Source organism: Schistocerca gregaria, chromosome 4 (assembly GCF_023897955.1).
Source record: "Schistocerca gregaria isolate iqSchGreg1 chromosome 4, iqSchGreg1.2, whole genome shotgun sequence".
NCBI lineage: Eukaryota > Metazoa > Arthropoda > Insecta > Orthoptera > Acrididae > Schistocerca > Schistocerca gregaria.
In genome coordinates this window covers 13282908-13308065 of record NC_064923.1, presented here as the reverse complement: position 1 = coordinate 13308065, position 25158 = coordinate 13282908, and the positions used below count along the sequence as shown (strand labels likewise).

The 25158-nt window shown below is 46.1% G+C and overlaps 16 non-coding genes across 16 annotated transcripts; all 16 read right to left on the bottom strand.

Annotated features, from left to right (window-relative positions):
* Nucleotides 1-1062: 1062 nt before the first annotated feature.
* On the bottom strand, nucleotides 1063-1134 carry Trnat-agu (transfer RNA threonine (anticodon AGU)). The gene has a single exon. It is a non-coding gene; the product is annotated as a tRNA-Thr (tRNA).
* A 1438-nt stretch (nucleotides 1135-2572) lies between these two features.
* On the bottom strand, nucleotides 2573-2644 carry Trnat-agu (transfer RNA threonine (anticodon AGU)). Its single transcript has one exon. It is a non-coding gene; the product is annotated as a tRNA-Thr (tRNA).
* A 1441-nt stretch (nucleotides 2645-4085) lies between these two features.
* Trnat-agu (transfer RNA threonine (anticodon AGU)) lies at nucleotides 4086-4157 on the bottom strand. Its single transcript has one exon. It is a non-coding gene; the product is annotated as a tRNA-Thr (tRNA).
* Nucleotides 4158-5595: 1438 nt separating this feature from the next.
* Nucleotides 5596-5667, bottom strand: Trnat-agu (transfer RNA threonine (anticodon AGU)). Its single transcript has one exon. It is a non-coding gene; the product is annotated as a tRNA-Thr (tRNA).
* Nucleotides 5668-7105: 1438 nt separating this feature from the next.
* Nucleotides 7106-7177, bottom strand: Trnat-agu (transfer RNA threonine (anticodon AGU)). The gene has a single exon. It is a non-coding gene; the product is annotated as a tRNA-Thr (tRNA).
* A 1444-nt stretch (nucleotides 7178-8621) lies between these two features.
* On the bottom strand, nucleotides 8622-8693 carry Trnat-agu (transfer RNA threonine (anticodon AGU)). Its single transcript has one exon. It is a non-coding gene; the product is annotated as a tRNA-Thr (tRNA).
* A 1450-nt stretch (nucleotides 8694-10143) lies between these two features.
* On the bottom strand, nucleotides 10144-10215 carry Trnat-agu (transfer RNA threonine (anticodon AGU)). Its single transcript has one exon. It is a non-coding gene; the product is annotated as a tRNA-Thr (tRNA).
* Nucleotides 10216-11669: 1454 nt separating this feature from the next.
* Trnat-agu (transfer RNA threonine (anticodon AGU)) lies at nucleotides 11670-11741 on the bottom strand. The gene has a single exon. It is a non-coding gene; the product is annotated as a tRNA-Thr (tRNA).
* Nucleotides 11742-13188: 1447 nt separating this feature from the next.
* Trnat-agu (transfer RNA threonine (anticodon AGU)) lies at nucleotides 13189-13260 on the bottom strand. Its single transcript has one exon. It is a non-coding gene; the product is annotated as a tRNA-Thr (tRNA).
* A 1447-nt stretch (nucleotides 13261-14707) lies between these two features.
* Trnat-agu (transfer RNA threonine (anticodon AGU)) lies at nucleotides 14708-14779 on the bottom strand. The gene has a single exon. It is a non-coding gene; the product is annotated as a tRNA-Thr (tRNA).
* Nucleotides 14780-16232: 1453 nt separating this feature from the next.
* Nucleotides 16233-16304, bottom strand: Trnat-agu (transfer RNA threonine (anticodon AGU)). The gene has a single exon. It is a non-coding gene; the product is annotated as a tRNA-Thr (tRNA).
* A 1444-nt stretch (nucleotides 16305-17748) lies between these two features.
* Trnat-agu (transfer RNA threonine (anticodon AGU)) lies at nucleotides 17749-17820 on the bottom strand. The gene has a single exon. It is a non-coding gene; the product is annotated as a tRNA-Thr (tRNA).
* A 1441-nt stretch (nucleotides 17821-19261) lies between these two features.
* Nucleotides 19262-19333, bottom strand: Trnat-agu (transfer RNA threonine (anticodon AGU)). The gene has a single exon. It is a non-coding gene; the product is annotated as a tRNA-Thr (tRNA).
* Nucleotides 19334-20786: 1453 nt separating this feature from the next.
* On the bottom strand, nucleotides 20787-20858 carry Trnat-agu (transfer RNA threonine (anticodon AGU)). Its single transcript has one exon. It is a non-coding gene; the product is annotated as a tRNA-Thr (tRNA).
* Nucleotides 20859-22299: 1441 nt separating this feature from the next.
* On the bottom strand, nucleotides 22300-22371 carry Trnat-agu (transfer RNA threonine (anticodon AGU)). Its single transcript has one exon. It is a non-coding gene; the product is annotated as a tRNA-Thr (tRNA).
* Nucleotides 22372-23827: 1456 nt separating this feature from the next.
* Nucleotides 23828-23899, bottom strand: Trnat-agu (transfer RNA threonine (anticodon AGU)). Its single transcript has one exon. It is a non-coding gene; the product is annotated as a tRNA-Thr (tRNA).
* Nucleotides 23900-25158: the final 1259 nt, after the last annotated feature.

Here is a 25158-nt window from a genome sequence, read left to right as displayed (position 1 = left end):
GACTGAGCTAGCCGCGCTGCCTCGGTGAGTATATGCCGGTTAGCACGTCACACAGTACTCGTTTGGGTTGATTGGTCCCATACAGAACCTCCCCATGTTGCCTAATGTTTTCCTAACGTCACACTCGTCACGTAGTTCACTTTTATTTCATAATCATTTCTGAGAGGTAACAGAATTGCATGACAACCTGCAGAGCTAGTTTCGTCAAAATTAACACACATACTTGATGTGACTCATAAGCCGAACGAGTTACTTTCCGACGTTATTTTATATGTGCAAGTGCCAGTCAAAAACACGCGGCGACGGCAATATGCAAACCAATTCGCTAGTTAACACCGGTCTTGTTGTGCGTGTTTCAAGCTCAAGAGCATCTCCAAGCAGAAAATGGTCAACACCAACGTTCACACGGTTTCGTACTGCTTAAGTGCTACACTAAAACGGTATGTTTCTTTTTCAGATCTGGAAAAACACGACCGAGAGAGGAATCAAACACGCAATCTTCGGATACGAAGTCCGACGCCTTATCCATTAGGCCACACGGTCACTGACAAACAAGTGGAACTTATATACGAGTCATCTCAAAACGCTCACACCACTGAGGAGTTGTGTTTTCGTTCTACACAGACGCTGCCCCTTGCTCTTTCCCACCCATTTGATACATTCAACCTGCTACGAGACCTACCAAATACAGACTGGGAAACTAAACCACACACTTTGTGCATTCAGAAATGTAAGGCAGGGCGTCCCTCGCCGCATTTGCTACGATGTCCATTTGCTACTTCTGCAGAAGTGGCGACGACGACGACGACGACGACGACGACGACGACGACGACGACGACCGCGGAAGGCTCTGAGATATGTGAGAAATACATCTATAAAATATATTTCAGACTGTCCCATCCCACCTTATGCTGTACCGCTTTGGCAAATGCTTTATCTGCGCCATTCGCCTTAATCACATCTGAGAGTAATTCTTAATAAAACGCCTCTCGCTAATTGTTAGTCATCCCAGATACTGTTTGCTATAAGGCCACGACGCGCAACTGATATCCAAAATTCGTCTGCCTCCTGTGAGGATCGAACTCACGACCCCTGGTTTACTAGACCAGTGCTCTGCCACTGAGCTAAAGAGGCGCGGCCTAGCGGTACTTTTGCGTACTTCATCCTTACGGTCGTCTGGATCATCAGACTTCAGCTGACAACACTTCATATTACCGTCTAATATTTGCAGCTATGGCGACCCATTACTGCTTGGCTACACATCTGACACGTAAAGGAAGTGCTCTCCAAATAACACCACTTGCATTTCAGAACATGTCTTTCACACATGTCTACAAAATCTCCTTCACCTTCAAATACAGTTTCCTTGCGACTGACGGAGACGTAGGCAAAGTTTAAAGTTGCTATTTCCATTACACCACGTTAATCAGAAAAACGGTAAGTTACATCTGCAGAGGAACAAAATTCCGTTCCTCCCCACGTGGGGCTCGAACCCACGACCCTGGGATTAAGAGCCTTATGTTCTACCGACTGAGCTAGCCGCGCTGTCTCGGTGAGTATATGCCGGTTAGCACGTCACACAGTACTCGTTTGGGTTGATTGGTCCCATACAGAACCTCCCCATGTTGCCTAATGTTTTCCTAACGTCACACTCGTCACGTAGTTCACTTTTATTTCATAATCATTTCTGAGAGGTAACAGAATTGCATGACAACCTGCAGAGCTAGTTTCGTCAAAATTAACACACATACTTGATGTGACTCATAAGCCGAACGAGTTACTTTCCGACGTTATTTTATATGTGCAAGTGCCAGTCAAAAACACGCGGCGACGGCAATATGCAAACCAATTCGCTAGTTAACACCGGTCTTGTTGTGCGTGTTTCAAGCTCAAGAGCATCTCCAAGCAGAAAATGGTCAACAGCAACGTTCACACGGTTTCGTACTGCTCAAGTGCTACACTAAAACGGTATGTTTCTTTTTCAGATCTGGAAAAACACGACCGAGAGAGGAATCAAACACGCAATCTTCGGATACGAAGTCCGACGCCTTATCCATTAGGCCACACGGTCACTGACAAACAAGTGGAACTTATATACGAGTCATCTCAAAACGCTCACACCACTGAGGAGTTGTGTTTTCGTTCTACACAGACGCTGCCCCTTGCTCTTTCCCACCCATTTGATACATTCAACCTGCTACGAGACCTACCAAATATAGACTGGGAAACTAAACCACACACTTTGTGCATTCGGAAATGTAAGGCAGGGCGTCCCTCGCCGCATTTGCTACGATGTCCATTTGCTACTTCTGCAGAAGTGGCGACGACGACGACGACGACGACGACGACCGCGGAAGGCTCTGAGATATGTGAGAAATACATCTATAAAATATATTTCAGACTGTCCCATCCCACCTTATGCTGTACCGCTTTGGCAAATGCTTTATCTGCGCCATTCGCCTTAATCACATCTGAGAGTAATTCTTAATAAAACGCCTCTCGCTAATTGTTAGTCATCCCAGATACTGTTTGCTATAAGGCCACGACGCGCAACTGATATCCAAAATTCGTCTGCCTCCTGTGAGGATCGAACTCACGACCCCTGGTTTACTAGACCAGTGCTCTGCCACTGAGCTAAAGAGGCGCGGCCTAGCGGTACTTTTGCGTACTTCATCCTTACGGTCGTCTGGATCATCAGACTTCAGCTGACAACACTTCATATTACCGTCTAATATTTGCAGCTATGGCGACCCATTACTGCTTGGCTACACATCTGACACGTAAAGGAAGTGCTCTCCAAATAACACCACTTGCATTTCAGAACATGTCTTTCACACATGTCTACAAAATCTCCTTCACCTTCAAATACAGTTTCCTTGCGACTGACGGAGACGTAGGCAAAGTTTAAAGTTGCTATTTCCATTACACCACGTTAATCAGAAAAACGGTAAGTTACATCTGCAGAGGAACAAAATTCCGTTCCTCCCCACGTGGGGCTCGAACCCACGACCCTGGGATTAAGAGCCTTATGTTCTACCGACTGAGCTAGCCGCGCTGCCTCGGTGAGTATATGCCGGTTAGCACGTCACACAGTACTCGTTTGGGTTGATTGGTCCCATACAGAACCTCCCCATGTTGCCTAATGTTTTCCTAACGTCACACTCGTCACGTAGTTCACTTTTATTTCATAATCATTTCTGAGAGGTAACAGAATTGCATGACAACCTGCAGAGCTAGTTTCGTCAAAATTAACACACATACTTGATGTGACTCATAAGCCGAACGAGTTACTTTCCGACGTTATTTTATATGTGCAAGTGCCAGTCAAAAACACGCGGCGACGGCAATATGCAAACCAATTCGCTAGTTAACACCGGTCTTGTTGTGCGTGTTTCAAGCTCAAGAGCATCTCCAAGCAGAAAATGGTCAACAGCAACGTTCACACGGTTTCGTACTGCTCAAGTGCTACACTAAAACGGTATGTTTCTTTTTCAGATCTGGAAAAACACGACCGAGAGAGGAATCAAACACGCAATCTTCGGATACGAAGTCCGACGCCTTATCCATTAGGCCACACGGTCACTGACAAACAAGTGGAACTTATATACGAGTCATCTCAAAACGCTCACACCACTGAGGAGTTGTGTTTTCGTTCTACACAGACGCTGCCCCTTGCTCTTTCCCACCCATTTGATACATTCAACCTGCTACGTGACCTACCAAATATAGACTGGGAAACTAAACCACACACTTTGTGCATTCGGAAATGTAAGGCAGGGCGTCCCTCGCCGCATTTGCTACGATGTCCATTTGCTACTTCTGCAGAAGTGGCGACGACGACGACGACGACGACGACGACGACCGCGGAAGGCTCTGAGATATGTGAGAAATACATCTATAAAATATATTTCAGACTGTCCCATCCCACCTTATGCTGTACCGCTTTGGCAAATGCTTTATCTGCGCCATTCGCCTTAATCACATCTGAGAGTAATTCTTAATAAAACGCCTCTCGCTAATTGTTAGTCATCCCAGATACTGTTTGCTATAAGGCCACGACGCGCAACTGATATCCAAAATTCGTCTGCCTCCTGTGAGGATCGAACTCACGACCCCTGGTTTACTAGACCAGTGCTCTGCCACTGAGCTAAAGAGGCGCGGCCTAGCGGTACTTTTGCGTACTTCATCCTTACGGTCGTCTGGATCATCAGACTTCAGCTGACAACACTTCATATTACCGTCTAATATTTGCAGCTATGGCGACCCATTACTGCTAGGCTACACATCTGACACGTAAAGGAAGTGCTCTCCAAATAACACCACTTGCATTTCAGAACATGTCTTTCACACATGTCTACAAAATCACCTTCACCTTCAAATACAGTTTCCTTGCGACTGACGGAGACGTAGGCAAAGTTTAAAGTTGCTATTTCCATTACACCACGTTAATCAGAAAAACGGTAAGTTACATCTGCAGAGGAACAAAATTCCGTTCCTCCCCACGTGGGGCTCGAACCCACGACCCTGGGATTAAGAGCCTTATGTTCTACCGACAGAGCTAGCCGCGCTGCCTCGGTGAGTATATGCCGGTTAGCACGTCACACAGTACTCGTTTGGGTTGATTGGTCCCATACAGAACCTCCCCATGTTGCCTAATGTTTTCCTAACGTCACACTCGTCACGTAGTTCACTTTTATTTCATAATCATTTCTGAGAGGTAATAGAATTGCATGACAACCTGCAGAGCTAGTTTCGTCAAAATTAACACACATACTTGATGTGACTCATAAGCCAAACGAGTTACTTTCCGACGTTGTTTTATATGTGCAAGTGCCAGTCAAAAACACGCGGCGACGGCAATATGCAAACCAATTCGCTAGTTAACACCGGTCTTGTTGTGCGTGTTTCAAGCTCAAGAGCATCTCTAAGCAGAAAATGGTCAACAGCAACGTTCACACGGTTTCGTACTGCTCAAGTGCTACACTAAAACGGTATGTTTCTTTTTCAGATCTGGAAAAACACGACCGAGAGAGGAATCAAACACGCAATCTTCGGATACGAAGTCCGACGCCTTATCCATTAGGCCACACGGTCACTGACAAACAAGTGGAACTTATATACGACTCATCTCAAAACGCTCACACCACTGAGGAGTTGTGTTTTCGTTCTACACAGACGCTGCCCCTTGCTCTTTCCCACCCATTTGATACATTCAACCTGCTACGAGACCTACCAAATATAGACTGGGAAACTAAACCACACACTTTGTGCATTCGGAAATGTAAGGCAGGGCGTCCCTCGCCGCATTTGCTACGATGTCCATTTGCTACTTCTGCAGAAGTGGCGGCGGCGGCGACGACGACGACGACGACCGCGGAAGGCTCTGAGATATGTGAGAAATACATCTATAAAATATATTTCAGACTGTCCCATCCCACCTTATGCTGTACCGCTTTGGCAAATGCTTTATCTGCGCCATTCGCCTTAATCACATCTGAGAGTAATTCTTAATAAAACGCCTCTCGCTAATTGTTAGTCATCCCAGATACTGTTTGCTATAAGGCCACGACGCGCAACTGATATCCAAAATTCGTCTGCCTCCTGTGAGGATCGAACTCACGACCCCTGGTTTACTAGACCAGTGCTCTGCCACTGAGCTAAAGAGGCGCGGCCTAGCGGTACTTTTGCGTACTTCATCCTTACGGTCGTCTGGATCATCAGACTTCAGCTGACAACACTTCATATTACCGTCTAATATTTGCAGCTATGGCGACCCATTACTGCTTGGCTACACATCTGACACGTAAAGGAAGTGCTCTCCAAATAACACCACTTGCATTTCAGAACATGTCTTTCACACATGTCTACAAAATCTCCTTCACCTTCAAATACAGTTTCCTTGCGACTGACGGAGACGTAGGCAAAGTTTAAAGTTGCTATTTCCATTACACCACGTTAATCAGAAAAACGGTAAGTTACATCTGCAGAGGAACAAAATTCCGTTCCTCCCCACGTGGGGCTCGAACCCACGACCCTGGGATTAAGAGCCTTATGTTCTACCGACTGAGCTAGCCGCGCTGCCTCGGTGAGTATAAGCCGGTTAGCACGTCACACAGTACTCGTTTGGGTTGATTGGTCCCATACAGAACCTCCCCATGTTGCCTAATGTTTTCCTAACGTCACACTCGTCACGTAGTTCACTTTTATTTCATAATCATTTCTGAGAGGTAACAGAATTGCATGACAACCTGCAGAGCTAGTTTCGTCAAAATTAACAGACATACTTGATGTGACTCATAAGCCGAACGAGTTACTTTCCGACGTTATTTTATATGTGCAAGTGCCAGTCAAAAACACGCGGCGACGGCAATATGCAAACCAATTCGCTAGTTAACACCGGTCTTGTTGTGCGTGTTTCAAGCTCAAGAGCATCTCCAAGCAGAAAATGGTCAACAGCAACGTTCACACGGTTTCGTACTGCTCAAGTGCTACACTAAAACGGTATGTTTCTTTTTCAGATCTGGAAAAACACGACCGAGAGAAGAATCAAACACGCAATCTTCGGATACGAAGTCCGACGCCTTATCCATTAGGCCACACGGTCACTGACAAACAAGTGGAACTTATATACGACTCATCTCAAAACGCTCACACCACTGAGGAGTTGTGTTTTCGTTCTACACAGACGCTGCCCCTTGCTCTTTCCCACCCATTTGATACATTCAACCTGCTACGAGACCTACCAAATATAGACTGGGAAACTAAACCACACACTTTGTGCATTCGGAAATGTAAGGCAGGGCGTCCCTCGCCGCATTTGCTACGATGTCCATTTGCTACTTCTGCAGAAGTGGCGACGACGACGACGACGACGACGACGACCGCGGAAGGCTCTGAGATATGTGAGAAATACATCTATAAAATATATTTCAGACTGTCCCATCCCACCTTATGCTGTACCGCTTTGGCAAATGCTTTATCTGCGCCATTCGCCTTAATCACATCTGAGAGTAATTCTTAATAAAACGCCTCTCGCTAATTGTTAGTCATCCCAGATACTGTTTGCTATAAGGCCACGACGCGCAACTGATATCCAAAATTCGTCTGCCTCCTGTGCAGATCGAACTCACGACCCCTGGTTTACTAGACCAGTGCTCTGCCACTGAGCTAAAGAGGCGCGGCCTAGCGGTACTTTTGCGTACTTCATCCTTACGGTCGTCTGGATCATCAGACTTCAGCTGACAACACTTCATATTACCGTCTAATATTTGCAGCTATGGCGACCCATTACTGCTTGGCTACACATCTGACACGTAAAGGAAGTGCTCTCCAAATAACACCACTTGCATTTCAGAACATGTCTTTCACACATGTCTACAAAATCACCTTCACCTTCAAATACAGTTTCCTTGCGACTGACGGAGACGTAGGCAAAGTTTAAAGTTGCTATTTCCATTACACCACGTTAATCAGAAAAACGGTAAGTTACATCTGCAGAGGAACAAAATTCCGTTCCTCCCCACGTGGGGCTCGAACCCACGACCCTGGGATTAAGAGCCTTATGTTCTACCGACAGAGCTAGCCGCGCTGCCTCGGTGAGTATATGCCGGTTAGCACGTCACACAGTACTCGTTTGGGTTGATTGGTCCCATACAGAACCTCCCCATGTTGCCTAATGTTTTCCTAACGTCACACTCGTCACGTAGTTCACTTTTATTTCATAATCATTTCTGAGAGGTAATAGAATTGCATGACAACCTGCAGAGCTAGTTTCGTCAAAATTAACACACATACTTGATGTGACTCATAAGCCAAACGAGTTACTTTCCGACGTTGTTTTATATGTGCAAGTGCCAGTCAAAAACACGCGGCGACGGCAATATGCAAACCAATTCGCTAGTTAACACCGGTCTTGTTGTGCGTGTTTCAAGCTCAAGAGCATCTCTAAGCAGAAAATGGTCAACAGCAACGTTCACACGGTTTCGTACTGCTCAAGTGCTACACTAAAACGGTATGTTTCTTTTTCAGATCTGGAAAAACACGACCGAGAGAGGAATCAAACACGCAATCTTCGGATACGAAGTCCGACGCCTTATCCATTAGGCCACACGGTCACTGACAAACAAGTGGAACTTATATACGACTCATCTCAAAACGCTCACACCACTGAGGAGTTGTGTTTTCGTTCTACACAGACGCTGCCCCTTGCTCTTTCCCACCCATTTGATACATTCAACCTGCTACGAGACCTACCAAATATAGACTGGGAAACTAAACCACACACTTTGTGCATTCGGAAATGTAAGGCAGGGCGTCCCTCGCCGCATTTGCTACGATGTCCATTTGCTACTTCTGCAGAAGTGGCGACGACGACGACGACGACGACGACGACGACAACCGCGGAAGGCTCTGAGATATGTGAGAAATACATCTATAAAATATATTTCAGACTGTCCCATCCCACCTTATGCTGTACCGCTTTGGCAAATGCTTTATCTGCGCCATTCGCCTTAATCACATCTGAGAGTAATTCTTAATAAAACGCCTCTCGCTAATTGTTAGTCATCCCAGATACTGTTTGCTATAAGGCCACGACGCGCAACTGATATCCAAAATTCATCTGCCTCCTGTGAGGATCGAACTCACGACCCCTGGTTTACTAGACCAGTGCTCTGCCACTGAGCTAAAGAGGCGCGGTCTAGCGGTACTTTTGCGTACTTCATCCTTACGGTCGTCTGGATCATCAGACTTCAGCTGACAACACTTCATATTACCGTCTAATATTTGCAGCTATGGCGACCCATTACTGCTTGGCTACACATCTGACACGTAAACGAAGTGCTCTCCAAATAACACCACTTGCATTTCAGAACATGTCTTTCACACATGTCTACAAAATCACCTTCACCTTCAAATACAGTTTCGTAGCGACTGACGGAGACGTAGGCAAAGTTTAAAGTTGCTATTTCCATTACATCACGTTAATCAGAAAAACGGTAAGTTACATCTGCAGAGGAACAAAATTCCGTTCCTACCCACGTGGGGCTCGAACCCACGACCCTGGGATTAAGAGCCTTATGTTCTACCGACTGAGCTAGCCGCGCTGCCTCGGTGAGTATATGCCGGTTAGCACGTCACACAGTACTCGTTTGGGTTGATTGGTCCCATACAGAACCTCCCCATGTTGCCTAATGTTTTCCTAACGTCACACTCGTCACGTAGTTCACTTTTATTTCATAATCATTTCTGAGAGGTAACAGAATTGCATGACAACCTGCAGAGCTAGTTTCGTCAAAATTAACATACATACTTGATGTGACTCATAAGCCGAACGAGTTACTTTCCGACGTTATTTTATATGTGCAAGTGCCAGTCAAAAACACGCGGCGACGGCAATATGCAAACCAATTCGCTAGTTAACACCGGTCTTGTTGTGCGTGTTTCAAGCTCAAGAGCATCTCCAAGCAGAAAATGGTCAACAGCAACGTTCACACGGTTTCGTACTGCTCAAGTGCTACACTAAAACGGTATGTTTCTTTTTCAGATCTGGAAAAACACGACCGAGAGAGGAATCAAACACGCAATCTTCGGATACGAGGTCCGACGCCTTATCCATTAGGCCACACGGTCACTGACAAACAAGTGGAACTTATATACGACTCATCTCAAAACGCTCACACCACTGAGGAGTTGTGTTTTCGTTCTACACAGACGCTGCCCCTTGCTCTTTCCCACCCATTTGATACATTCAACCTGCTACGAGACCTACCAAATATAGACTGGGAAACTAAACCACACACTTTGTGCATTCGGAAATGTAAGGCAGGGCGTCCCTCGCCGCATTTGCTACGATGTCCATTTGCTACTTCTGCAGAAGTGGCGGCGGCGGCGACGGCGACGACGACGACGACGACGACAACCGCGGAAGGCTCTGAGATATGTGAGAAATACATCTATAAAATATATTTCAGACTGTCCCATCCCACCTTATGCTGTACCGCTTTGGCAAATGCTTTATCTGCGCCATTCGCCTTAATCACATCTGAGAGTAATTCTTAATAAAACGCCTCTCGCTAATTGTTAGTCATCCCAGATACTGTTTGCTATAAGGCCACGACGCGCAACTGATATCCAAAATTCGTCTGCCTCCTGTGAGGATCGAACTCACGACCCCTGGTTTACTAGACCAGTGCTCTGCCACTGAGCTAAAGAGGCGAGGCCTAGCGGTACTTTTGCGTACTTCATCCTTACGGTCGTCTGGATCATCAGACTTCAGCTGACAACACTTCATATTACCGTCTAATATTTGCAGCTATGGCGACCCATTACTGCTTGGCTACACATCTGACACGTAAACGAAGTGCTCTCCAAATAACACCACTTGCATTTCAGAACATGTCTTTCACACATGTCTACAAAATCACCTTCACCTTCAAATACAGTTTCGTAGCGACTGACGGAGACGTAGGCAAAGTTTAAAGTTGCTATTTCCATTACATCACGTTAATCAGAAAAACGGTAAGTTACATCTGCAGAGGAACAAAATTCCGTTCCTCCCCACGTGGGGCTCGAACCCACGACCCTGGGATTAAGAGCCTTATGTTCTACCGACTGAGCTAGCCGCGCTGCCTCGGTGAGTATATGCCGGTTAGCACGTCACACAGTACTCGTTTGGGTTGATTGGTCCCATACAGAACCTCCCCATGTTGCCTAATGTTTTCCTAACGTCACACTCGTCACGTAGTTCACTTTTATTTCATAATCGTTTCTGAGAGGTAACAGAATTGCATGACAACGTGCAGAGCTAGTTTCGTCAAAAATTAACACACATACTTGATGTGACTCATAAGCCGAACGAGTTACTTTCCGACGTTATTTTATATGTGCAAGTGCCAGTCAAAAACACGCGGCGACGGCAATATGCAAACCAATTCGCTAGTTAACACCGGTCTTGTTGTGCGTGTTTCAAGCTCAAGAGCATCTCCAAGCAGAAAATGGTCAACAGCAACGTTCACACGGTTTCGTACTGCTCAAGTGCTACACTAAAACGGTATGTTTCTTTTTCAGATCTGGAAAAACACGACCGAGAGAGGAATCAAACACGCAATCTTCGGATACGAAGTCCGACGCCTTATCCATTAGGCCACACGGTCACTGACAAACAAGTGGAACTTATATACGACTCATCTCAAAACGCTCACACCACTGAGGAGTTGTGTTTTCGTTCTACACAGACGCTGCCCCTTGCTCTTTCCCACCCATTTGATACATTCAACCTGCTACGAGACCTACCAAATATAGACTGGGAAACTAAACCACACACTTTGTGCATTCGGAAATGTAAGGCAGGGCGTCCCTCGCCTCATTTGCTACGATGTCCATTTGCTACTTCTGCAGAAGTGGCGGCGGCGGCGACGATGACGACGACGACGACGACGACGACGACCGCGGAAGGCTCTGAGATATGTGAGAAATACATCTATAAAATATATTTCAGACTGTCCCATCCCACCTTATGCTGTACCGCTTTGGCAAATGCTTTATCTGCGCCATTCGCCTTAATCACATCTGAGAGTAATTCTTAATAAAACGCCTCTCGCTAATTGTTAGTCATCCCAGATACTGTTTGCTATAAGGCCACGACGCGCAACTGATATCCAAAATTCGTCTGCCTCCTGTGAGGATCGAACTCACGATCCCTGGTTTACTAGACCAGTGCTCTGCCACTGAGCTAAAGAGGCGCGGCCTAGCGGTACTTTTGCGTACTTCATCCTTACGGTCGTCTGGATCATCAGACTTCAGCTGACAACACTTCATATTACCGTCTAATATTTGCAGCTATGGCGACCCATTACTGCTTGGCTACACATCTGACACGTAAACGAAGTGCTCTCCAAATAACACCACTTGCATTTCAGAACATGTCTTTCACACATGTCTACAAAATCACCTTCACCTGCAAATACAGTTTCGTAGCGACTGACGGAGACGTAGGCAAAGTTTAAAGTTGCTATTTCCATTACATCACGTTAATCAGAAAAACGGTAAGTTACATCTGCAGAGGAACAAAATTCCGTTCCTCCCCACGTGGGGCTCGAACCCACGACCCTGGGATTAAGAGCCTTATGTTCTACCGACTGAGCTAGCCGCGCTGCCTCGGTGAGTATATGCCGGTTAGCACGTCACACAGTACTCGTTTGGGTTGATTGGTCCCATACAGAACCTCCCCATGTTGCCTAATGTTTTCCTAACGTCACACTCGTCACGTAGTTCACTTTTATTTCATAATCATTTCTGAGAGGTAACAGAATTGCATGACAACCTGCAGAGCTAGTTTCGTCAAAATTAACACACATACTTGATGTGACTCATAAGCCGAACGAGTTACTTTCCGACGTTATTTTATATGTGCAAGTGCCAGTCAAAAACACGCGGCGACGGCAATATGCAAACCAATTCGCTAGTTAACACCGGTCTTGTTGTGCGTGTTTCAAGCTCAAGAGCATCTCCAAGCAGAAAATGGTCAACAGCAACGTTCACACGGTTTCGTACTGCTCAAGTGCTACACTAAAACGGTATGTTTCTTTTTCAGATCTGGAAAAACACGACCGAGAGAGGAATCAAACACGCAATCTTCGGATACGAAGTCCGACGCCTTATCCATTAGGCCACACGGTCACTGACAAACAAGTGGAACTTATATACGACTCATCTCAAAACGCTCACGCCACTGAGGAGTTGTGTTTTCGTTCTACACAGACGCTGCCCCTTGCTCTTTCCCACCCATTTGATACATTCAACCTGCTACGAGACCTACCAAATATAGACTGGGAAACTAAACCACACACTTTGTGCATTCGGAAATGTAAGGCAGGGCGTCCCTCGCCGCATTTGCTACGATGTCCATTTGCTACTTCTGCAGAAGTGGCGACGACGACGACGACGACGACGACGACGACGGCAACCGCGGAAGGCTCTGAGATATGTGAGAAATACATCTATAAAATATATTTCAGACTGTCCCATCCCACCTTATGCTGTACCGCTTTGGCAAATGCTTTATCTGCGCCATTCGCCTTAATCACATCTGAGAGTAATTCTTAATAAAACGCCTCTCGCTAATTGTTAGTCATCCCAGATACTGTTTGCTATAAGGCCACGACGCGCAACTGATATCCAAAATTCGTCTGCCTCCTGTGAGGATCGAACTCACGATCCCTGGTTTACTAGACCAGTGCTCTGCCACTGAGCTAAAGAGGCGCGGCCTAGCGGTACTTTTGCGTACTTCATCCTTACGGTCGTCTGGATCATCAGACTTCAGCTGACAACACTTCATATTACCGTCTAATATTTGCAGCTATGGCGACCCATTACTGCTTGGCTACACATCTGACACGTAAAGGAAGTGCTCTCCAAATAACACCACTTGCATTTCAGAACATGTCTTTCACACATGTCTACAAAATCACCTTCACCTTCAAATACAGTTTCGTAGCGACTGACGGAGACGTAGGCAAAGTTTAAAGTTGCTATTTCCATTACATCACGTTAATCAGAAAAACGGTAAGTTACATCTGCAGAGGAACAAAATTCCGTTCCTCCCCACGTGGGGCTCGAACCCACGACCCTGGGATTAAGAGCCTTATGTTCTACCGACTGAGCTAGCCGCGCTGCCTCGGTGAGTATACGCCGGTTAGCACGTCACACAGTACTCGTTTGGGTTGATTGGTCCCATACAGAACCTCCCCATGTTGCCTAATGTTTTCCTGACGTCACACTCGTCACGTAGTTCACTTTTATTTCATAATCATTTCTGAGAGGTAACAGAATTGCATGACAACCTGCAGAGCTAGTTTCGTCAAAATTAACACACATACTTGATGTGACTCATAAGCCGAACGAGTTACTTTCCGACGTTATTTTAGATGTGCAAGTGCCAGTCAAAAACACGCGGCGACGGCAATATGCAAACCAATTCGCTAGTTAACACCGGTCTTGTTGTGCGTGTTTTAAGCTGAAAAGCATCTCCAAGCAGAAAATGGTCAACAGCAACATTCACACGGTTTCGTACTGCTCAAGTGTTACACTAAAACGGTATGTTTCTTTTTCAGATCTGGAAAAACACGACCGAGAGAGGAATCAAACACGCAATCTTCGGATACGAAGTCCGACGCCTTATCCATTAGGCCACACGGTCACTGACAAACAAGTGGAACTTATATACGACTCATCTCAAAACGCTCACACCACTGAGGAGTTGTGTTTTCGTTCTACACAGACGCTGCCCCTTGCTCTTTCCCACCCATTTGATACATTCAACCTGCTACGAGACCTACCAAATATAGACTGGGAAACTAAACCAAACACTTTGTGCATTCGGAAATGTAAGGCAGGGCGTCCCTCGCCGCATTTGCTACGATGTCCATTTGCTACTTCTGCAGAAGTGGCGGCGGCGGCGACGACGACGACGACGACGACGACGACCGCGGAAGGCTCTGAGATATGTGAGAAATACATCTATAAAATATATTTCAGACTGTCCCATCCCACCTTATGCTGTACCGCTTTGGCAAATGCTTTATCTGCGCCATTCGCCTTAATCACATCTGAGAGTAATTCTTAATAAAACGCCTCTCGCTAATTGTTAGTCATCCCAGATACTGTTTGCTATAAGGCCACGACGCGCAACTGATATCCAAAATTCGTCTGCCTCCTGTGAGGATCGAACTCACGATCCCTGGTTTACTAGACCAGTGCTCTGCCACTGAGCTAAAGAGGCGCAGCCTAGCGGTACTTTTGCGTACTTCATCCTTACGGTCGTCTGGATCATCAGACTTCAGCTGACAACACTTCATAATACCGTCTAATATTTGCAGCTATGGCGACCCATTACTGCTTGGCTACACATCTGACACGTAAAGGAAGTGCTCTCCAAATAACACCACTTGCATTTCAGAACATGTCTTTCACACATGTCTACAAAATCACCTTCACCTGCAAATACAGTTTCGTAGCGACTGACGGAGACGTAGGCAAAGTTTAAAGTTGCTATTTCCATTACATCACGTTAATCAGAAAAACGGTAAGTTACATCTGCAGAGGAACAAAATTCCGTTCCTCCCCACGTGGGGCTCGAACCCACGACCCTGGGATTAAGAGCCTTATGTTCTACCGACTGAGCTAGCCGCGCTGCCTCGGTGAGTATATGCCGGTTAGCACGTCACACAGTATTCGTTTGGGTTGATTGGTCCCATACAGAACCTCCCCATGTTGCCTAATGTTTTCCTAACGTCACACTCGTCACGAAGTTCACTTTTATTTCATAATCATTTCTGAGAGGTAACAGAATTGCATGACAACCTGCAGAGCTAGTTTCGTCAAAATTAACACACATACTTGATGTGACTCATAAGCCGAACGAGTTACTTTCCGACGTTATTTTATATGTGCAAGTGCCAGTCAAAAACACGCGGCGACGGCAATATGCAAACCAATTCGCTAGTTAACACCGGTCTTGTTGTGCGTGTTTCAAGCTCAAGAGCATCTCCAAGCAGAAAATGGTCAACAGCAACGATCACACGGTTTCGTACTGCTCAAGTGCTACACTAAAACGGTATGTTTCTTTTTCAGATCTGGAAAAACACGACCGAGAGAGGAATCAAACACGCAATCTTCGGATACGAAGTCCGACGCCTTATCCATTAGGCCACACGGTCACTGACAAACAAGTGGAACTTATATACGACTCATCTCAAAACGCTCACGCCACTGAGGAGTTGTGTTTTCGTTCTACACAGACGCTGCCCCTTGCTCTTTCCCACCCATTTGATACATTCAACCTGCTACGAGACCTACCAAATATAGACTGGGAAACTAAACCACACACTTTGTGCATTCGGAAATGTAAGGCAGGGCGTCCCTCGCCGCATTTGCTACGATGTCCATTTGCTACTTCTGCAGAAGTGGCGACGACGACGACGACGACGACGACGACGACGACGACGACAACCGCGGAAGGCTCTGAGATATGTGAGAAATACATCTATAAAATATATTTCAGACTGTCCCATCCCACCTTATGCTGTACCGCTTTGGCAAATGCTTTATCTGCGCCATTCGCCTTAATCACATCTGAGAGTAATTCTTAATAAAACGCCTCTCGCTAATTGTTAGTCATCCCAGATACTGTTTGCTATAAGGCCACGACGCGCAACTGATATCCAAAATTCGTCTGCCTCCTGTGAGGATCGAACTCACGATCCCTGGTTTACTAGACCAGTGCTCTGCCACTGAGCTAAAGAGGCGCGGCCTAGCGGTACTTTTGCGTACTTCATCCTTACGGTCGTCTGGATCATCAGACTTCAGCTGACAACACTTCATATTACCGTCTAATATTTGCAGCTATGGCGACCCATTACTGCTTGGCTACACATCTGACACGTAAAGGAAGTGCTCTCCAAATAACACCACTTGCATTTCAGAACATGTCTTTCACACATGTCTACAAAATCACCTTCACCTTCAAATACTGTTTCCTTGCGACTGACGGAGACGTAGGCAAAGTTTAAAGTTGCTATTTCCATTACATCACGTTAATCAGAAAAACGGTAAGTTACATCTGCAGAGGAACAAAATTCCGTTCCTCCCCACGTGGGGCTCGAACCCACGACCCTGGGATTAAAAGCCTTATGTTCTACCGACTGAGCTAGCCGCGCTGCCTCGGTGAGTATATGCCGGTTAGCACGTCACACAGTACTCGTTTGGGTTGATTGGTCCCATACAGAACCTCCCCATGTTGCCTAATGTTTTCCTAACGTCACACTCGTCACGTAGTTCACTTTTATTTCATAATCATTTCTGAGAGGTAACAGAATTGCATGACAACCTGCAGAGCTAGTTTCGTCAAAATTAACACACATACTTGATGTGACTCATAAGCCGAACGAGTTACTTTCCGACGTTATTTTAGATGTGCAAGTGCCAGTCAAAAACACGCGGCGACGGCAATATGCAAACCAATTCGCTAGTTAACACCGGTCTTGTTGTGCGTGTTTCAAGCTGAAGAGCATCTCCAAGCAGAAAATGGTCAACAGCAACATTCACACGGTTTCGTACTGCTCAAGTGCTACACTAAAACGGTAAGTTTCTTTTTCAGATCTGGAAAAACACGACCGAGAGAGGAATCAAACACGCAATCTTCGGATACGAAGTCCGACGCCTTATCCATTAGGCCACACGGTCACTGACAAACAAGTGGAACTTATATACGACTCATCTCAAAACGCTCACACCACTGAGGAGTTGTGTTTTCGTTCTACACAGACGCTGCCCCTTGCTCTTTCCCACCCATTTGATACATTCAACCTGCTACGAGACCTACCAAATATAGACTGGGAAACTAAACCACACACTTTGTGCATTCGGAAATGTAAGGCAGGGCGTCCCTCGCCGCATTTGCTACGATGTCCATTTGCTACTTCTGCAGAAGTGGCGACGACGACGACGACGACGACGACGACGACGACCGCGGAAGGCTCTGAGATATGTGAGAAATACATCTATAAAATATATTTCAGACTGTCCCATCCCACCTTATGCTGTACCGCTTTGGCAAATGCTTTATCTGCGCCATTCGCCTTAATCACACCAGAGAGTAATTCTTAATAAAACGCCTCTCGCTAATTGTTAGTCATCCCAGATACTGTTTGCTATAAGGCCACGACGCGCAACTGATATCCAAAGTTCGTCTGCCTCCTGTGAGGATCGAACTCACGACCCCTGGTTTACTAGACCAGTGCTCTGCCACTGAGCTAAAGAGGCGCGGCCTAACGATACTTTTGCGTACTTCAGCCTTACGGTCGTCTGGATCATCAGACTTCAGCTGACAACACTTCATAATACCGTCTAATATTTGCAGCTATGGCGACCCATTACTGCTTGGCTACACATCTGACACGTAAAGGAAGTGCTCTCCAAATAACACCACTTGCATTTCAGAACATGTCTTTCACACATGTCTACAAAATCACCTTCACCTGCAAATACAGTTTCGTAGCGACTGACGGAGACGTAGGCAAAGTTTAAAGTTGCTATTTCCATTACATCACGTTAATCAGAAAAACGGTAAGTTACATCTGCAGAGGAACAAAATTCCGTTCCTCCCCACGTGGGGCTCGAACCCACGACCCTGGGATTAAGAGCCTTATGTTCTACCGACTGAGCTAGCCGCGCTGCCTCGGTGAGTATATGCCGGTTAGCACATCACACAGTACTCGTTTGGGTTGATTGGTCCCATACAGAACCTCCCCATGTTGCCTAATGTTTTCCTAACGTCACACTCGTCACGTAGTTCACTTTTATTTCATAATCATTTCTGAGAGGTAACAGAATTGCATGACAACCTGCAGAGCTAGTTTCGTCAAAATTAACACACATACTTGATGTGACTCATAAGCCGAACGAGTTACTTTCCGACGTTATTTTATATGTGCAAGTGCCAGTCAAAAACACGCGGCGACGGCAATATGCAAACCAATTCGCTAGTTAACACCGGTCTTGTTGTGCGTGTTTCAAGCTCAAGAGCATCTCCAAGCAGAAAATGGTCAACAGCAACGTTCACACGGTTTCGTACTGCTCAAGTGCTACACTAAAACGGTATGTTTCTTTTTCAGATCTGGAAAAACACGACCGAGAGAGGAATCAAACACGCAATCTTCGGATACGAGGTCCGACGCCTTATCCATTAGGCCACACGGTCACTGACAAACAAGTGGAACTTATATACGACTCATCTCAAAACGCTCACACCACTGTGGAGTTGTGTTTTCGTTCTACACAGACGCTGCCCCTTGCTCTTTCCCACCCATTTGATACATTCAACCTGCTACGAGACCTACCAAATATAGACTGGGAAACTAAACCACACACTTTGTGCATTCGGAAATGTAAGGCAGGGCGTCCCTCGCCGCATTTGCTACGATGTCCATTTGCTACTTCTGCAGAAGTGGCGACGACGACGACGACGACGACGACGACAACCGCGGAAGGCTCTGAGATATGTGAGAAATACATCTATAAAATATATTTCAGACTGTCCCATCCCACCTTATGCTGTACCGCTTTGGCAAATGCTTTATCTGCGCCATTCGCCTTAATCACATCTGAGAGTAATTCTTAATAAAACGCCTCTCGCTAATTGTTAGTCATCCCAGATACTGTTTGCTATAAGGCCACGACGCGCAACTGATATCCAAAATTCGTCTGCCTCCTGTGAGGATCGAACTCACGACCCCTGGTTTACTAGACCAGTGCTCTGCCACTGAGCTAAAGAGGCGCGGCCTAGCGGTACTTTTGCGTACTTCATCCTTACGGTCGTCTGGATCATCAGACTTCAGCTGACAACACTTCATATTACCGTCTAATATTTGCAGCTATGGCGACCCATTACTGCTTGGCTACACATCTGACACGTAAAGGAAGTGCTCTCCAAATAACACCACTTGCATTTCAGAACATGTCTTTCACACATGTCTACAAAATCACCTTCACCTTCAAATACAGTTTCGTAGCGACTGACGGAGACGTAGGCAAAGTTTAAAGTTGCTATTTCCATTACATCACGTTAATCAGAAAAACGGTAAGTTACATCTGCAGAGGAACAAAATTCCGTTCCTCCCCACTTGGGGCTCGAACCCACGACCCTGGGATTAAGAGCCTTATGTTCTACCGACTGAGCTAGCCGCGCTGCCTCGGTGAGTATATGCCGATTAGCACGTCACACAATACTCGTTTGGGTTGATTGGTCCCATACAGAACCTCCCCATGTTGCCTAATGTTTTCCTAACGTCACACGCGTCACGTAGTTCACTTTTATTTCATAAACATTTCTGAGAGGTAACAGAATTGCATGACAACCTGCAGAGCTAGTTTCGTCAAAATTAACACACATACTTGATGTGACTCATAAGCCGAACGAGTTACTTTCCGACGTTATTTTATATGTGCAAGTGCCAGTCAAAAACACGCGGCGACGGCAATATGCAAACCAATTCGCTAGTTAACACCGGTCTTGTTGTGCGTGTTTTAAGCTGAAGAGCATCTCCAAGCAGAAAATGGTCAACAGCAACATTCACACGGTTTCGTACTGCTCAAGTGCTACACTAAAACGGTATGTTTCTTTTTCAGATCTGGAAAAACACGACCGAGAGAGGAAGCAAACACGCAATCTTTGGATACGAAGTCCGACGCCTTATCCATTAGGCCACACGGTCACTGACAAACAAGTGGAACTTATATACGACTCATCTCAAAACGCTCACACCACTGAGGAGTTGTGTTTTCGTTCTACACAGACGCTGCCCCTTGCTCTTTCCCACCCATTTGATACATTCAACCTGCTACGAGACCTACCAAATATAGACTGGGAAACTAAACCACACACTTTGTGCATTCGGAAATGTAAGGCAGGGCGTCCCTCGCCGCATTTGCTACGATGTCCATTTGCTACTTCTGCAGAAGTGGCGACGACGGCGACGACGACGACGACGACGACGACGACGACAACCGCGGAAGGCTCTGAGATATGTGAGAAATACATCTATAAAATATATTTCAGACTGTCCCATCCCACCTTATGCTGTACCGCTTTGGCAAATGCTTTATCTGCGCCATTCGCCTTAATCACATCTGAGAGTAATTCTTAATAAAACGCCTCTCGCTAATTGTTAGTCATCCCAGATACTGTTTGCTATAAGGCCACGACGCGCAACTGATATCCAAAATTCATCTGCCTCCTGTGAGGATCGAACTCACGACCCCTGGTTTACTAGACCAGTGCTCTGCCACTGAGCTAAAGAGGCGCGGCCTAGCGGTACTTTTGCGTACTTCATCCTTACGGTCGTCTGCATCATCAGACTTCAGCTGACAACACTTCATATTACCGTCTAATATTTGCAGCTATGGCGACCCATTACTGCTTGGCTACACATCTGACACGTAAACGAAGTGCTCTCCAAATAACACCACTTGCATTTCAGAACATGTCTTTCACACATGTCTACAAAATCACCTTCACCTTCAAATACAGTTTCGTAGTGACTGACGGAGACGTAGGCAAAGTTTAAAGTTGCTATTTCCATTACATCACGTTAATCAGAAAAACGGTAAGTTACATCTGCAGAGGAACAAAATTCCGTTCCTCCCCACGTGGGGCTCGAACCCACGACCCTGGGATTAAGAGCCTTATGTTCTACCGACTGAGCTAGCCGCGCTGCCTCGGTGAGTATATGCCGGTTAGCACATCACACAGTACTCGTTTGGGTTGATTGGTCCCATACAGAACCTCCCCATGTTGCCTAATGTTTTCCTAACGTCACACTCGTCACGTAGTTCACTTTTATTTCATAATCATTTCTGAGAGGTAACAGAATTGCATGACAACCTGCAGAGCTAGTTTCGTCAAAATTAACACACATACTTGATGTGACTCATAAGCCGAACGAGTTACTTTCCGACGTTATTTTATATGTGCAAGTGCCAGTCAAAAACACGCGGCGACGGCAATATGCAAACCAATTCGCTAGTTAACACCGGTCTTGTTGTGCGTGTTTCAAGCTCAAGAGCATCTCCAAGCAGAAAATGGTCAACAGCAACGTTCACACGGTTTCGTACTGCTCAAGTGCTACACTAAAACGGTATGTTTCTTTTTCAGATCTGGAAAAACACGACCGAGAGAGGAATCAAACACGCAATCTTCGGATACGAGGTCCGACGCCTTATCCATTAGGCCACACGGTCACTGACAAACAAGTGGAACTTATATACGACTCATCTCAAAACGCTCACACCACTGTGGAGTTGTGTTTTCGTTCTACACAGACGCTGCCCCTTGCTCTTTCCCACCCATTTGATACATTCAACCTGCTACGAGACCTACCAAATATAGACTGGGAAACTAAACCACACACTTTGTGCATTCGGAAATGTAAGGCAGGGCGTCCCTCGCCGCATTTGCTACGATGTCCATTTGCTACTTCTGCAGAAGTGGCGACGACGACGACGACGACGACGACGACAACCGCGGAAGGCTCTGAGATATGTGAGAAATACATCTATAAAATATATTTCAGACTGTCCCATCCCACCTTATGCTGTACCGCTTTGGCAAATGCTTTATCTGCGCCATTCGCCTTAATCACATCTGAGAGTAATTCTTAATAAAACGCCTCTCGCTAATTGTTAGTCATCCCAGATACTGTTTGCTATAAGGCCACGACGCGCAACTGATATCCAAAATTCGTCTGCCTCCTGTGAGGATCGAACTCACGACCCCTGGTTTACTAGACCAGTGCTCTGCCACTGAGCTAAAGAGGCGCGGCCTAGCGGTACTTTTGCGTACTTCATCCTTACGGTCGTCTGGATCATCAGACTTCAGCTGACAACACTTCATATTACCGTCTAATATTTGCAGCTATGGCGACCCATTACTGCTTGGCTACACATCTGACACGTAAAGGAAGTGCTCTCCAAATAACACCACTTGCATTTCAGAACATGTCTTTCACACATGTCTACAAAATCACCTTCACCTTCAAATACAGTTTCGTAGCGACTGACGGAGACGTAGGCAAAGTTTAAAGTTGCTATTTCCATTACATCACGTTAATCAGAAAAACGGTAAGTTACATCTGCAGAGGAACAAAATTCCGTTCCTCCCCACTTGGGGCTCGAACCCACAACCCTGGGATTAAGAGCCTTATGTTCTACCGACTGAGCTAGCCGCGCTGCCTCGGTGAGTATATGCCGATTAGCACGTCACACAATACTCGTTTGGGTTGATTGGTCCCATACAGAACCTCCCCATGTTGCCTAATGTTTTCCTAACGTCACACGCGTCACGTAGTTCACTTTTATTTCATAAACATTTCTGAGAGGTAACAGAATTGCATGACAACCTGCAGAGCTAGTTTCGTCAAAATTAACACACATACTTGATGTGACTCATAAGCCGAACGAGTTACTTTCCGACGTTATTTTATATGTGCAAGTGCCAGTCAAAAACACGCGGCGACGGCAATATGCAAACCAATTCGCTAGTTAACACCGGTCTTGTTGTGCGTGTTTTAAGCTGAAGAGCATCTCCAAGCAGAAAATGGTCAACAGCAACATTCACACGGTTTCGTACTGCTCAAGTGCTACACTAAAACGGTATGTTTCTTTTTCAGATCTGGAAAAACACGACCGAGAGAGGAAGCAAACACGCAATCTTTGGATACGAAGTCCGACGCCTTATCCATTAGGCCACACGGTCACTGACAAACAAGTGGAACTTATATACGACTCATCTCAAAACGCTCACACCACTGAGGAGTTGTGTTTTCGTTCTACACAGACGCTGCCCCTTGCTCTTTCCCACCCATTTGATACATTCAACCTGCTACGAGACCTACCAAATATAGACTGGGAAACTAAACCACACACTTTGTGCATTCGGAAATGTAAGGCAGGGCGTCCCTCGCCGCATTTGCTACGATGTCCATTTGCTACTTCTGCAGAAGTGGCGACGACGGCGGCGACGACGACGACGACGACGACGACGACGACAACCGCGGAAGGCTCTGAGATATGTGAGAAATACATCTATAAAATATATTTCAGACTGTCCCATCCCACCTTATGCTGTACCGCTTTGGCAAATGCTTTATCTGCGCCATTCGCCTTAATCACATCTGAGAGTAATTCTTAATAAAACGCCTCTCGCTAATTGTTAGTCATCCCAGATACTGTTTGCTATAAGGCCACGACGCGCAACTGATATCCAAAATTCATCTGCCTCCTGTGAGGATCGAACTCACGACCCCTGGTTTACTAGACCAGTGCTCTGCCACTGAGCTAAAGAGGCGCGGCCTAGCGGTACTTTTGCGTACTTCATCCTTACGGTCGTCTGGATCATCAGACTTCAGCTGACAACACTTCATATTACCGTCTAATATTTGCAGCTATGGCGACCCATCACTGCTTGGCTACACATCTGACACGTAAACGAAGTGCTCTCCAAATAACACCACTTGCATTTCAGAACATGTCTTTCACACATGTCTACAAAATCACCTTCACCTTCAAATACAGTTTCGTAGCGACTGACGGAGACGTAGGCAAAGTTGAAAGTTGCTATTTCCATTACATCACGTTAATCAGAAAAACGGTAAGTTACATCTGCAGAGGAACAAAATTCCGTTCCTCCCCACGTGGGGCTCGAACCCACGACCCTGGGATTAAGAGCCTTATGTTCTACCGACTGAGCTAGCCGCGCTGCCTCGGTGAGTATATGCCGGTTAGCACGTCACACAGTACTCGTTTGGGTTGATTGGTCCCATACAGAACCTCCCCATGTTGCCTAATGTTTTCCTAACGTCACACTCGTCACGTAGTTCACTTTTATTTCATAATCATTTCTGAGAGGTAACAGAATTGCATGACAACCTGCAGAGCTAGTTTCGTCAAAATTAACACACATACTTGATGTGACTCATAAGCCGAACGAGTTACTTTCCGACGTTATTTTATATGTGCAAGTGCCAGTCAAAAACACGCGGCGACGGCAATATGCAAACCAATTCGCTAGTTAACACCGGTCTTGTTGTGCGTGTTTCAAGCTCAAGAGCATCTCCAAGCAGAAAATGGTCAACAGCAACGTTCACACGGTTTCGTACTGCTCAAGTGCTACACTAAAACGGTATGTTTCTTTTTCAGATCTGGAAAAACACGACCGAGAGAGGAATCAAACACGCAATCTTCGGATACGAGGTCCGACGCCTTATCCATTAGGCCACACGGTCACTGACAAACAAGTGGAATTTATATACGACTCATCTCAAAACGCTCACACCACTGAGGAGTTGTGTTTTCGTTCTACACAGACGCTGCCCCTTGCTATTTCCCACCCATTTGATACATTCAACCTGCTACGAGACCTACCAAATATAGACTGGGAAACTAAACCACACACTTTGTGCATTCGGAAATGTAAGGCAGGGCGTCCCTCGCCGCATTTGCTACGATGTCCATTTGCTACTTCTGCAGAAGTGGCGGCGGCGACGACGACGACGACGACGACGACGACGACGACGACCGCGGAAGGCTCTGAGATATGTGAGAAAT